The sequence below is a fragment of the Varanus komodoensis genome, unplaced genomic scaffold (genome assembly GCF_004798865.1).
Source record: "Varanus komodoensis strain SLA01 unplaced genomic scaffold, ASM479886v1 scaffold14_1, whole genome shotgun sequence".
Classification (NCBI taxonomy): domain Eukaryota; kingdom Metazoa; phylum Chordata; class Lepidosauria; order Squamata; family Varanidae; genus Varanus; species Varanus komodoensis.
The window spans coordinates 22340842-22355192 of record NW_025335438.1 but is presented as its reverse complement, the minus strand read 5'-3'; positions in this window follow the sequence as shown (position 1 = coordinate 22355192).

Below are 14351 nucleotides of genomic sequence, written 5' to 3'. Positions count from 1 at the left end.
TTCAGAAACCTCCAACATCAGCGGCTTCATTCTAATGGGAGCACAATCCTCAGGGTTTGAAACAGGTGAGATATTTCAGGGCAAAGATAGATGGGATATTAATTGCACAAATGTCCATGTGTGCTTGTGTTAATTTACCAAATCACAGCTGAAAGAATACTTAGTCTTGATGGGGAGCATATAGCACTATGAGGAGACAGAGGGGCTCACCCCTTTTCCTGGGGCCTTCCACAGGGCCGGGCCGAAGACAACAGGGCGAGGCTGGGAGTCCATGTGGGGAGAGCAGTTTGCAAGAAAGCAGCAGCCAGGGGATACGAGCGAGTGCGCAGCTGTACAGGATTGTGGACCGGGGCAGGGACAGTTGGGTTGGGTGGAATGGTGCTCGAGGAGGGAACATAAAGAGGCAGCAGAGGAAGGAGGGAAGAGAGAAGAGGAGAGAGAGACGGTGAGAGACGGCGAGAGAGCAAAGAGTGTGGAAACACACGTGTGTTGGAGAAAGAGCTGGTGTGGCTGCCGCTGGCAGGCAGGCCAGGGCGAACCACAAGCAGAGACTGGGCAGCACTACTGCCGGGATGGTGCAGCTCATTGCCATAGCGACAGGGCGGAAGGGAGCCGGAGCAGGCAAGGGCAAGGCGCTCCGGAAAGTGTGTGGTGGAACTGCAACAGAAGAATAAAGACCTGGTGAGTGCACCAGCTTTCTTGTGTTGCTCTTCATGGAGAAGCCGGGAAAACGGGGCTTTGGCCCACAGCCCCCTCCTGATGCAGTCACAAGCACGAAGAAACCTCACCCTTTTTATCCCCTCCAAGCAGTCCTGTTGGGATAAGACTCTCTCCCCTACATCTGCTATTTGCCTCTGTGGGAAGCCTTTATTAATTGAAGTGGGTTGGTCTTTGTATATTCTATTTCTGGCTGATTAATATTATAGAACTGCAGAGAGTATATGTTGCAGATATAACTTCACATAGTACCTGCAACATACTTTTCCAATTCCCACCAACCTGACCTCTCTTCCCCCTTTTACGTATTAGTTTCCAACTAAGAGAGACTCTTATTGCCTGACTTGTCCATCAAGCACCACAGCTATATTTTATCAGTATGAGAGATACAGAGCCCCCTGATTAGGAAGACCTTTTATTTTGCTTAGTGTTACGTTAACTCTGATTTCATCGAGTGAAGCCTCCATGATGTTTTCTCTTGCTGGGCTAATACCTAAGCAGTAAGTAGAGCTACAGGCAGTGAAGTGTCCATGTCAATGCTCCCATTCTTTTACCTCTTAGCAAACATTTCTAAGCTTAACTTTTTCAAACACATCTCCTAATATGTCATGTCTTTTTATTAAAATGTTATTACCTCTCAAGAACAATAATATATAGACCATGATGGTCAGAAATGAAGATTCTGATGTGATTTTTTTCCAGAAGTGCGTCCTGGTGAAGCCAACAAACTGCATTACAGCAGTCTTCCTGACAGAAGCCTATCCAAGTATTTTGAACTACTCCTCCCATCAGCCATGGACAGTATGGCCTGTGGGAGGGTTTGTGTTGGGGGAAGGCTGCACTACAACCTATGCCTTTGCAGCAATGTATTCACATACACTTGCTTATGAGATAGCCCCCCCACACACACACACACACAAACACAGAACTGCTGTTTAATTGGAACAATAATTCAAAACAAAGGGTAAAAAACCCTATCCTAGAAATGTTTTCCCCTTGATTAAGCAGTCTAACCTTCCAATCCAAAGCAAATGCTAATCACTTAATAATTTGAAATTTCATCAACAGTAATTAAACACCTGGTCTTTAAAACTAAATAATCATATTTTAAGGAGCTTCCCGATTTCGACCCATGGCAAATTTGTTCTCTGTTCCCATCGCAGCAGCTATCTCATGTCTACTGGAGTAGACAGAAGATGGTAGAACAAATATACAGAAAGCATGCAATAACCCCTATAATGTGGAAAGTCAATTGTTATTCTGTTTGTAGTTTATTGAATTTTTCTGCTTGAGGCATTTATTGTCTACTCAGCATTCTGAACTCACAATTACTTATGGGTCTGTTAGACAATGTTGTGACACTCCAGTTTCACTTGTGTTTTCAAACTGCACTTTTGGCAAGTTTGTTTTCAACCAGGAAAGCTCAGTTTTATTAAAAACAGAAGGAAACACTTTTTCCAGTTGTGTAATTGTGGTAGTCCCTATACCACAGTGACACCTAAAGGTTATACAGTGGAAAAGCAGGAAAAGAAACTGACATGTATTGCTCACATCTCATTTCTGTGTGCTGATGCTGTGGATTAATAGACTTTCTGTAGAAAACAACATTCTTAGAGCCAGGAACCACCCACCTGGAAACAGCATGGTCTTGCCTGTCATACATTTCCCCTTCAGTTCCTAACTTCTCAATTATGCTCAAAATGCTTCTCAGTTATTGGTCTCTATCCAGAATTGCCAGCCCTGGAAGCAACAACACTGGCCTGAACTCTCACATTTGTGTTTGGCATGTTCTAGTGTGAAACTATACCACTGAAAACATGTCTTGGAATTAGATATTAGCAGTCCAGGCCCAAATTAAGCTCTGAATGGTTCATTACTACTTACGAAATATTCATTTTACCATATTTTCTGCAGATACCTACAACATCCTCTCTCTCTCCACATGCTGAGAGACAATATGTTCTTAATATTCTATACAACTCTAAGATGAACTTACAAGTGAGTTGACTGTTAATTAATTTTTTTTCAGATAAAAGTCTTTCTGCACAACAATACTGCTTATATAATGAGCAAGAACACTCTATAGGAACTTTAATCAGTCTCAGTTATTATGGATGCAGATTTCAATAACAGCATCACATGCAAAAGGAAAGACAAGAAGACAGATAAGAAAAATAAAACAGTATTTTAGTGTTGTGCAATGACAGTGGATACACATTTACTCTCATGCAAGCCCCACAGTGTTCAGTTGAGCTTATTCCCTGGTAAGGATTGCAGCCTGAATTGAAGTAAGGGTACAATCCTTTGGTATCCTGAGTCCTGACATTGTCTGAGTGGCCACAAATTATTTAGAATTGCAGGTTTGAGATCATCTGATGGCAGAGCAGAGACTCTGAATGCAAATTACCCACTGCACCATGGAAAGAACTGCACCAACCATATCTCCAAGATTGGTAATTGACTGGGAAGAGTTCCAAAGGGATAGGTCAGGATGTAGGGTGACAAGGGGCTAGGGCTGACAGCTTATGAGTCTCCAAATTGAACCTCAGCCTCTTCCCCCTCCATGGTGCTTCAATGAGTTGGTTATTGTTAGCAGTGTAGATGAACTGCAGAGTGTGCAGTGTAGGATAGCAGGAGTCTCTGCCGTCTCTCCTTGTGCTCTGCCTGGGATGCATTGGAGGCTCCAATGCCAAAATGTTAGTTTTTATCAACACCGTTTTGTGAATGCTCCATGTAGTAATGATTGCATTTGAGCTGTAATGCTATTATCATTTGCATTATCTGCATTTCTTGGATTATGCTTCCCTCAGATCCCTGTCTCTACACCTTTTGTGATGCAACATATTTAGGGTTACTACAACAGTTATACATATTCAACTGCTATCTCTGCTGGATTGGCCTTTGGGTTCCCGTGACTACTTCCTTAAGCTAAAGCACTGTTATCATTCCTTAGTACAAGGAAACTTTAATAAAGTTGAAATTTTTAGGCGTCAGAAATAAATGGTGATAGCAAAGCAAATAGAGAGCTTTGGCTGTAGGGTAATATAGAAATAAATAAGGAAATGTCCCAAAACTTACAGAATAGTTGATTGAAATTGTGGAGTAAAGGGCAGTTTAAAGGTGATGGAGGGCAACTTCCCTCTGTCAAAATAGGTTTGAAAAAAATTAATAGCCATTCTTTTTATATGTAATACTATTCTGCTCACTGTCTCCTTCTCCCATCATAGAAGATTTACAATTCTAAGACTAACATTTGCCTCTTATTATCACTAACTGAGAAGGAGAAGCAGCACTGATCAGAAGCTTGATGGTAGGGTGCTGAATCTTCTGAGGAAGGTGTGTGGTTCATGAGCATGCTGGCACATGATGAGCACCCTTCTTACGCTCTGATTTTTCAGCAGATTCAACCATACCAGCAGCAGTCTGCTAAGCAGCTTTCCAAACAGAACCTGATATAGATAGAAGGACTCACTGAGTTCTACTGAAGGGAATAAGTTACGGTGCTCAGTCTATAGCCATCACTACAGTGGTCACTCTAGATAAAGTAGTCAGTTGAAAAAGCATTAGATCCTTATAAAAGGTAATGGAGTGGATTCTTTTAACCTTCATAACACCAAAATAGTTTTCCCAACCTTCTTGACATTTACAGACACCAGAAAGAAATGTTGATTTTAAATAACTTGAAAATTTCAGGAGGATTAATGAAAGGGAAGGAGAAAAAGCAGGCATTCAATATTCATTTGCTGTCTCCTCAGGCTACCTAAAATGTTGCAACTGTTTAAGAATTCCTTGGTGAATTACATAGGTTCTATCATAAGTCTGGAAAAGAGGATGGCAATGGCCATGCTGTCCAGCAGTGATGGGAGTTGCAGTCCAACATGTCTGGATGGTACCAGGTTGGGGAAGGCCACCTAAAAATGAGAAGTAGGTGACCCTGAATTTCGTCCACAGTTTCCAACAACCTCATAGTCCTTTCTGCAAAGAGATGGGTGAACAAATGATGTTCCACATTTCCAGGATTGTCTGAACATCACCTCACCACTGGTCTCATGCCAGATCCCCATTTGTATTTGAGCAAATTTTCACAGATGAAATCAGGAACATGAATGTGAGCACATGTTTGACAATTTGCAAATAATAAAGGTAGACATGTGCTTGCACTTGCATTTGGAGCTTTAAATGGAGAAATGCTTGCATGTCTTGCAAGCAAAACGGAAGTGTTCATACATCCCTATCTTTGCATATCATATTCTTCATCCTGTCCACATAATTTAAGAATTTCACATGTACTGTCTGCCTCTGGAGGATGTGGGGTTAAGTACTATGAGCATCAGTTCAAAATTTTCCTGTTCCCATTTGAAAAGAGTGTATGCTACAAAAGAGTGTGAACTTTAAGGTACAACATGCTAATATTTGTGTCCCATACCTTTTGCTTTTGGTTGCAGGCACTCCTGGTACATTTATTTTTATTTTTATTTAGAGGACTTCTATGCCGCCCCATTCGCCGAAGCCTCAGGGCGGCTCACAATCATAAATAAATAACATAATATAAAACAATATAGTTTAGCAGTATAACAGTAAAATTTAAGTCACCCTGCCCAAAGAATAAAATAAATAAATAATATTAACAATTAAAATAATGTTTGAATAAAAAGGTCTTCACCTGGCGCCGAAAAACAAATAACGACAGCGCCAGGCGGACCTCTCTGGGGAGCGTATTCCATAGATTGGGTGCCACTGCAGAGAAAGCCCTCCTCCGAGTACTTATCCTCCTAATTTCCTTCACGGAGGGTTTCCAGAGAAGGGCCTCTCCCGCTGATCTCAAGGGGTGGGTGGGCATATATGGACGTAAGCACTTCTTCAGGTAACCAGGACCCAAGCCGTTAAGGGCTTTATAGGTCATAACCAACACCTTGAATTGGGCCCGGACTTCAATGGGAAGCCAGTGAAGCTGACGGAGAACTGGAGTCATGTGAACATAACGCCCAGTCCCCGTCAGCAACCTGGCAGCTCTATTTTGAACCAATTGAAGTATAGAGCCATAGTCCCCCAGCACCACCTTCTGGAATCGGCCATTGAGATAGGAGCGGAACCACTGCAAAGCAGTGCCTCCAACCCCCAATCCTGCTCGCCTATCCAGAAGGATACCATGGTTGATGGCATCGAAAGCCACTGAGAGGTCCAGGAGAACCAACAGGGACGTACTCCCCCCGTCCTTCTCCCTGCACAGGTCATTGTACAGGGCAACCAAGGCAGATTCAGTATCGTACCCGGGTCTGAAGCCGGACTGAAATGGGTCCAGATAATCAGTTTCATCCAAGAGAGCTTGGAGTTGTCCCGCCACCACCTGCTCCAACACCTTGCCCAGAAACGAGATGTTGGCCACTGGTCTATAGTTAGTGGCCATCTCTGGATCCAGTGACGCTTTCTTCAGGACCGGTCGGACTACCGCCTCCTTTAAAGGGGCAGGTACCCGACCCTCCCTCAGAGAAGCGTTAACCACTACCAAGATCCAGGTCCCAATCCTGTGCTTGGCATTGTTAATTAACCAAGATGGGCAAGGGTCCAATAGTCAAATGGTGGGACGTACTCATCCAAGCACCTTGTCCACATCATCAGGCCGCAATAACTGAAATTCATCCATTAATTTTGGACCAGACAGCGACATTGGCATCTCCCCAGAAGCCTCTGAATCACTAGTAGAGTCTAGCTCGTGACGAATCTGAGCGATTTTGTCCCTGAAATGCTTGGCAAAGTCGTCACAGCAGGCCTTTGAGGGTGGAACCAGATCTTTCTTAGGGCCAGGACGGACCAGCCCTTGTACCACCCAAAAAAGTTCCGCCGGATGGCATTTTGAGGAGGCAATGGAAACAGAGAAGAATTTCTTTTTCGCCGCCCTCACTGCCACAGCATAGGCCCAATAATGGGCTCTTAAGTGTGTTCGGTCAGATTCATCCCGTGATCTCCTCCACCTATGCTCTAGATGTCTCCCTGCCTGCTTCATCTCCCGCAATCATACATGGCTCCTGAGTGCAACTCTGAAACTGAATTTAGTCCTTGGGGTGAAATACCTCTACTCTGCTGTGCAGTACACATGACCTGTTCACATAATCTTCCTACAAACCCCTGTACCCTCTGACCTGTTTTTCTCTTACACATAACTAGCAACACCCAGTACCATGCATTTGGAAACCCTGACTGGCAGCTTCACTTTTACAAAATACAGTTCACATTACTGTAGGGCACTTACAGAAGCTACAGCTAGAGCAGAGTGTGATCATCAGGGTGCTGGGAGGGATGCCTGACCATGCACATATTGCACTGCTGTTGACGCGAAGCAACCACATTGGCCACCAATTAGCCACTGAGTCAAGCACAAGGCCCTGCTATTGTTGGGGCAAGGTTGGGCATGCAAAATTATGTCCATGCTACTGACTTAATTGCTGTCAGCAGTATTTTATTTTATTTTTCCTCTGAAGAAAGTTTTCTGCCCACATATAGGGTAGAGAATTTCAAGAGGCATATTATGATGTTAAAAATGGTTATTAAAACTCTCCTCCATTTGTCAAGTAACTAGCACACAATCAGTGCTTCAGGACCCTTGTGGTTATTTCATCTATTGTTATACACCAAAAGGCAGTTCAAAAGCCACTGAAGCACATATGGAAAGGCATATGCTAACACCAGATCAAGGTCTAATTTGCAGCAGTTCTACCACTCATTAATGTGAATTAAAATGTTTCCATCCCATGCATAAACTTCTGCAATGGGATCTTGCTTTTCTTTGCATCTAGAGGGCAAAATATTGACTTTGAAATCTACTAGATGAAAGTGTTCTTTTCCATATCCCCATGTAATTTTCATTCATATATACATGAAACTCAGATTTCTATGCAATATATAACTAGTAAGAATAAAGACTCTAATTTGCAATTTTAGGAGTGGAAGTCCAACAAATTGCTGGGTAATTCATTACAAAGCTGGATGTGATGTTTAACATTAAAGGCAAAAGCTGCTCTAATTTATTAAAGGGGAATCATTAGCTTGATTATTCTCCACATATACCAGAAGGCAAAGAAACCACTGTAATCTATACTGATGTTCTAGATAAATAGTAGACTGTTGGCATATGTAATTGGTCAATTTATCCTTGTTCAGTTCCAAATAGTAAAATGCCAAGCAAAAGGAACATTCCTATTTTCCTCTTTTTTCTTCTTCAGAGATGATATGATGCAGTTGGACTCCATTAATTATTCCTTTTCTTCTGAAAAGACATCTATTGTTTGATCATTCAGCAAACAGCAAAGTAGACACTGCATGATAGCTTACACTAGGTTGTCTATAATAATTTAAAAATCCACAATAACAAGTTGTTAAAATACCTATTATAGCAAAATTATTTTAATCTCAGTCCAAACACAAAATGGCTTGTGAATTGCATGACCTTCTGAAGAAGGGTTTTTCTTAAAATTGTAAACAGGCTATTAAACCATTCATCTTTGGATATGAATGATAATGACAGTGATGGTGATTTTGTCAAAATAAACTGAATTATGTCTAAGGGTTTGTAAGAAAGGACTGAGATTTAGGTAGCATTTGCAGTTTCTGCAAATCAAGATATCTGTTAGTAACTTACATTTATAGAAATCATGATACTAGCAAACAAGACTATAAATTAAGTTTATCCAGGTTACCATAAAACATGATTTGGTTGGATTTAGACTTTGTCATACTTATAATCAGCCCATTGGAATCAAGAAAACTTAAATTTGCAATGATCAAATTAAGTTCTATCAAGTTCAATGAGTTTTCTGTAAGCATCACCATGACTGGATCCAATACACTGACTCCATCCAAGTGTATACATGTGCTTCCTGCTGCTATTGTGTAACTCTATCACTTGTGGTAATATTGGTCATTTGCAAGTGGGAGGGAAAACAAAGGAAAGTTAAAAGATCATGAAAGTTTGCGCACAATCACTTGATAAGATAAGCAGATTCAGGGAGGAGGTTACACTTGGTAGGGATATGACCTGCAAAATATAAAGCAGAAATTAAAAATCCTCTTCCAGGAATTTCATTAGATCATCCACAAGATGGAGATGAGGAGTAGTTCCTAAGGACAATTCTGTTGAAGGCAGAACTAGAACTTTCCTGCAGATCCTAAGGTAACAGGGGGCTTCTGTGGGTTGCCATGTCAGTAGAACCTAGGTGGCCTGAACTAGGTTTCTTGAGGAAAAATTGATGAGGTTTTGACTGAACCCCAAGAATCATGGCTTGGGAAGGGTTTCAGCAGCAGGGAGCAAGAGAAAGAGTGACAACAGAAGCAGCCAGGAACACTGAGTGTCTGTCTCATGCACCAAATTATGGCTTCAGGTCCTTGAGAGGTCAGGAACTTGTAGTAATCAGACACTTTTAAGTCTGGGCATTTTATAAAGTCATGAAGAATGTTCCTTGGTGAAATGAATACTGAACAAACACTCCTTTTGACACTTCAGAGGTCCTTTATTGAAATCTCATCAGGCCAGGGCTTCCCCAGTTCTGTTGTAAGTAGAGTGGGGACCTCAACATGACCATTATAACTATCAGTAATTATGTAGCATTGTGGGACTATGTGACTCTTTTCCTGGGATGTATTCATCTCTAACTCCTGACTGGAGTGCCTAATTCCATCATTAATAGTTGGTACCCTTTGGATGCAATAACAACAACAACAATAAATGTCACTATCCTGAAGCTTTTTTTTACTTTACAATTTTGGACAAGGGTTATGAGAGAAAGAAAGAAACTTTTTTTCTTTGATGGGAGCAATGCATATATCAGTAAAATGAATGCAAAATATGCATTTTCATGTGGACTTTTAAAGACAAAATAGAAACTGTAGCAGGTAGTGGTTTGTCAAGGGCCACCTGCAGTGCCTTGCAGAAGTATTCCCCCACATTTGACTTTTCCACATTTTGTCATGTTTCAACCTGGAACTGATACGGAGTTAATGGTCATTATTGCCAGTTGAAGTACACAAGATATGCAGTTTACAACAGAGCCAAAATGAGACTCTGGGATACTCTGATTCACGCTTAAGTCTTGTAGTTGCTGCACTGTCATTTCTTTGTTGAAAGTGAAACCAATGGCAGTAGAACACCTAGAATCCAAATCCATAACTGTGTTGTAGCTCAAACCATGAGAGTATAAGCAAATATAATTTTGGCATCCTTATCTCTAATACATACACAAGTTGAGGGTTTGTCAATATTCTTCCAGGCTCCTTTGAACATTTATCACTCAGGATTGGCAGGGGTGACAGTGAGCCTGCTTGCTGAATTCCAAATGCTGCTACACAAAGCTGCATTCATAAGCAGGTTATTTCTTTGAAATGATTATTATTTGAGATAAGTTTCCTACACACAGTTATTTCAGACCTTCTGCCATCTAAGACTTCTTGCAGGATGTGAAGTACTTTGATGTAAATTGTATCTGCAAGCTCTACATGTAATATTAATGCTTTTCTAGAAGCACATCTTTGTATTGAAGGGGTAATTTTTATTATTATTATGTGTAAAGCCTGAAGGTATAGAGTGGTGGCACTTTTGTTTATTCCACTTCATCTCTGTAAATATTTTGAATAGAAACTTTCACAGAACATGAAAGTGTCCTCAAATTAATACATACAGACTCTCCACCACACATGCATGCATATGAACACACACGTCTTTCATTTATTTGGGTTGCTGAATCAAGAATTCTATACAATTTCTGCTTCATTCTCTCTCTTTTTAAATACCTATATGTCTGAACTTTCTTTCAAGGAGCTGAAGGCAGCAAGCATGCATCACAACCATCCTGTGAGGCTGTGGGCTTCAAGGGTTGGTGAAAATTAGAACTCAGGAGTTTCTGGTCCTAGTCAATAACTCTAAACACACTTGCTGTTGTGCTAGAATAAATAGAAATCAAGGCTAGCAAGAGATGATTGGGAATGCAGGGCTGGAGGTTCCAGGGTTTGAAGAGCAAAGCTTCATCATCTAAGGTTGGGAGTTGACCTGCATAGGCAGGAGTCCTTGTCAGATATTTCCTCCATATATTTATACTAGTCCACGTATGAAGGCCTGCATGTGCTTGTGCACAAATGGTAGAGTGGACACTTATGAATCTCCAAATAAGAAGACCTTCCCACATTGCTGCCTGTTTAGTCTTCTGTGCTTGTTCTGCAGATGGCTTTAGACCAGACTTGCTTTGAAGAGGACATCTTCTACAGAATGATGTTCTCTGTAAAAAAGGATGCACGACTAGCCTAACAGATGCTTTGAAATACATATTGTGGGAAGTAGGTCTTCAGGGATTGACCATGTATTGAAGCAAGCCCTTCACCCTGCCTCCACATAGATAGAAGAAGCTCAGCAGGGCATTGGACTGTCTGTTGTAATCTTCAAGTTCTCGCCGGATTCATGCATCATCCTCTCCTGTTATTGGGAGGCAGCATGAAGCTTTTGATTGGGTAAGCCTGGTTTCAATGCTAGGAAAATGGCTTTCAGCCATCGCCTGGATGATGGCATCAATTGCTGCACACATCATTTCAGGGCCGAGCTATATGCTGTGTTAAATTCATGATGTCTCATGTGGTTTTGTGCTTACTGAAAATAAATTCAGAGGAAGGCACTCATATATGCTCTGATTTATTGGTTCATTCTCACCAACCCAGTCACACGAAAGCAACTATTTCCTTTCTGGCAGGGCTCTTTGGCCTGAACAGCTGCAGAAACCCAACAGAAGTTAAACTCAGCTTGTGTTACCTGCAGAATTGTCTCCAGTCGGGTGGCTGTTAAAAGCTCTGCCCAGAGGAGTGGAGGCCTGCATCACTATACGATGTCCTACTATACTCTACTACAGGTCATAGAAACCACTGAAGAAATGTTATATAAAATCTGCTCTGAATATTAATGACAGCTGTTATTGCTATGCTTAGCATTACCACTGCTGCTTTAATACTTGGTCATGTTCATCAGAAATTCTCCTAAAGCCATATGTGCGGTGATAACATATTGAGATAAATAAGTTTCAATATGCTGCTGTTTTAATTTTTGGTGAGGCTTGTTCACAGCCACGGCATAATGTGTTCCTGGGTGCTAAAGTGCAACCAGGGCAGCCTAAGGCAATGCTAGAGCAGAGTCACTGAATGTGAAGCTCCCCTCAGCAGTTTGTGTCCTATTGTATCTTGTTGCTAAATTGTCTCATAAATATGCTAACTATGGCTAAAAATGAAAAAACTGGAGCTTGTAGCATTATTTACAATTTAAATACTGTCACCCAAATACATATTAAAATTAATGACTTCTGGCTAATGCTAATGAATGAGAAATAATCCTTTTTTAACAAAAGAGAGGGAGAACATCCTAATGCTTTTGGATTCATACATCAATAATTGATTACTGTGTCTTCGCAAACTCAGTGGCTTCATTTTAGGCTAGAATGTAGACATCAGTTAGCTAGGCAAAATTACCTCTCATTATAACTGCCTTTGCATACAAACTGCACCATGCTATTTTGAAAACTTTTTTGTATAATGAGAATAAATTTTGGACTGCTTGGTTCAAAAATTTCAATTTTAGAAATGCAGGTTATTCAAGTGAAGGCAAAATAATAACTAATAGGAAGGATCTTTAATTGCATAGAAAAAAACTAGTACTCTTTTCAACTAAAATGTCATGAAGGACATTTCCTTTACAGCATCCAATCAGTGCTCTTCAAGAATAAACTTAGATAAAAAATTGATAACAGAATTGAGCACTTTAAAAATAAATAATAGGAACACATAAGTTCTCATATATTAGGCAGTCTATCATAATGACTTACAACAAAAGCACTTATTCAGGAATATTGTAGCAATGGAGCTTTTATCTGCAGTGATATTAGCTGAAAATCTTATCTATGACACACGCGTGCATGTGTGTGTGTGTGTGTGTGTGTGTGAGAGAGAGAGAGAGAGAGAGAGAGAGAGAGAGAGAGAGAAATTTTGCAATCCTTAAAGTTTGCCAACTTTTCACCTGGCACTGGTTCCTGTGCCATTAAGTTAAGTTTGTCTGTGGGAGGGGGATCTACAGTAGGCATTGTTATGTACAGCATCATATTATTATTGCTATTATTATTAACTTCCATTTATATCCCAACATTTTTCCTCTTGAGAGGAACTTAAGACAGCTTACTTAGCTCTATTCTATCCGCATAACAGCAACCTCATGATGTTGGGCTGAGAAGTAACTGGCCCAAAGTCACCCAGTTAACTTTATGGCCACATGGGGTCTAGAACCCAGATCTCCTGGGCTTCCAGTCCAACACGCTGACCACTACATCCCACTGGCTCTCTTATACTGTCTGATTCACTGGTAAGTCACACGACATTCACCTCAAACCAATTTCCTTGTGCTATTTCTGCCAATTTAATCTCCATTTCTTCATACAAGTTATGGCATAATGCTGTTATATGTTGTCCACCCAGCCCAAGGTACATATTCTATGCGTGCTAAACTTGCAGTACTGTTCTGGAAGGCTAAAATGGCTTCAGTGGGCTTGGGGTGAGTGGCACTGCAAGAAGTGTATTATCAGGCTTTCAACTTTTAGAAAATAGCAGCAAATCTGAGAAGATAAGCCTAGACAGCCTTCAGTTGCTTTCTCACCTCCCTCACTCCCCACAGTTTCCTTGCCCTTGTCCACTGGCCTGAGGAATAAATGTAGTGCTGCTTCCCCTCTAAGGAATGTCTGCATGTGTACTCAGAGGTAAATCACATTTTCCATCATGCTTATTCAGAAGTAAATCATATTGGGAGAGTCTGCTTGAGGAAGACATGTTCTATACTTGCTTTCAGGAACTGCTATTGGGTGGGTTACTGACTGCTAGGTTCACTTTGTGGGTGATGGGAGACCAAGCAACAACATGCCTTATGCCTCTTCTTTCTTTATCCCCTTTTCCTCCATGGTTTTTGGTGAGGGTCTGGAGAAGCTGCCATTATTTTTCCTTTCTGAAAGCATATCCACTACCTGGCATTTGTGCAAAGCTATGAATGGGATGCAACTTTTTAAAAAAGCCATCTCACTTGGATATGCCTCAACAGTGATAATGCATTTTGCATAAATATCCTGACAAAGCTCCTGATAAACTGAAGGATCTCTAGTGTAGATCCTCTCTGGGATCATCAGTGGATGACCATGATTACATCTGTGACCAGTAAAGCTTTGCACTGATCTCACTGATCTAGAGGCTGATACATATATGAGATCAGACCAGGTCCATTGGCAAACCCATGCAATTGCTATTTGATGGCATCCCCTATTTGGAGCACTGTCCAGTTCAAGAACTATTGGAAGGAAAAGCTCAGACTTCAGGTTGCCCATCAATGGGATCTGGAAGGTACACCAGTGATCACTTCCACTATGGTAAACTTAGTGTATTCCTATTTAAATTATTGCAAGGCTGAGCAGCATGCCACTCATTGGCCACATGTAACCCATGGGCCACATTTTGTCCTGCCATCACTACTGCCCTGCTGCTGTTTAAGCAGCCTGGAATTCTGCCTTTGGGCTTTCACCATATCATCATCATCTCCCTCTCCCTCTCCCTCTCCCTCTCCCTCTCCCTCTCCCTCT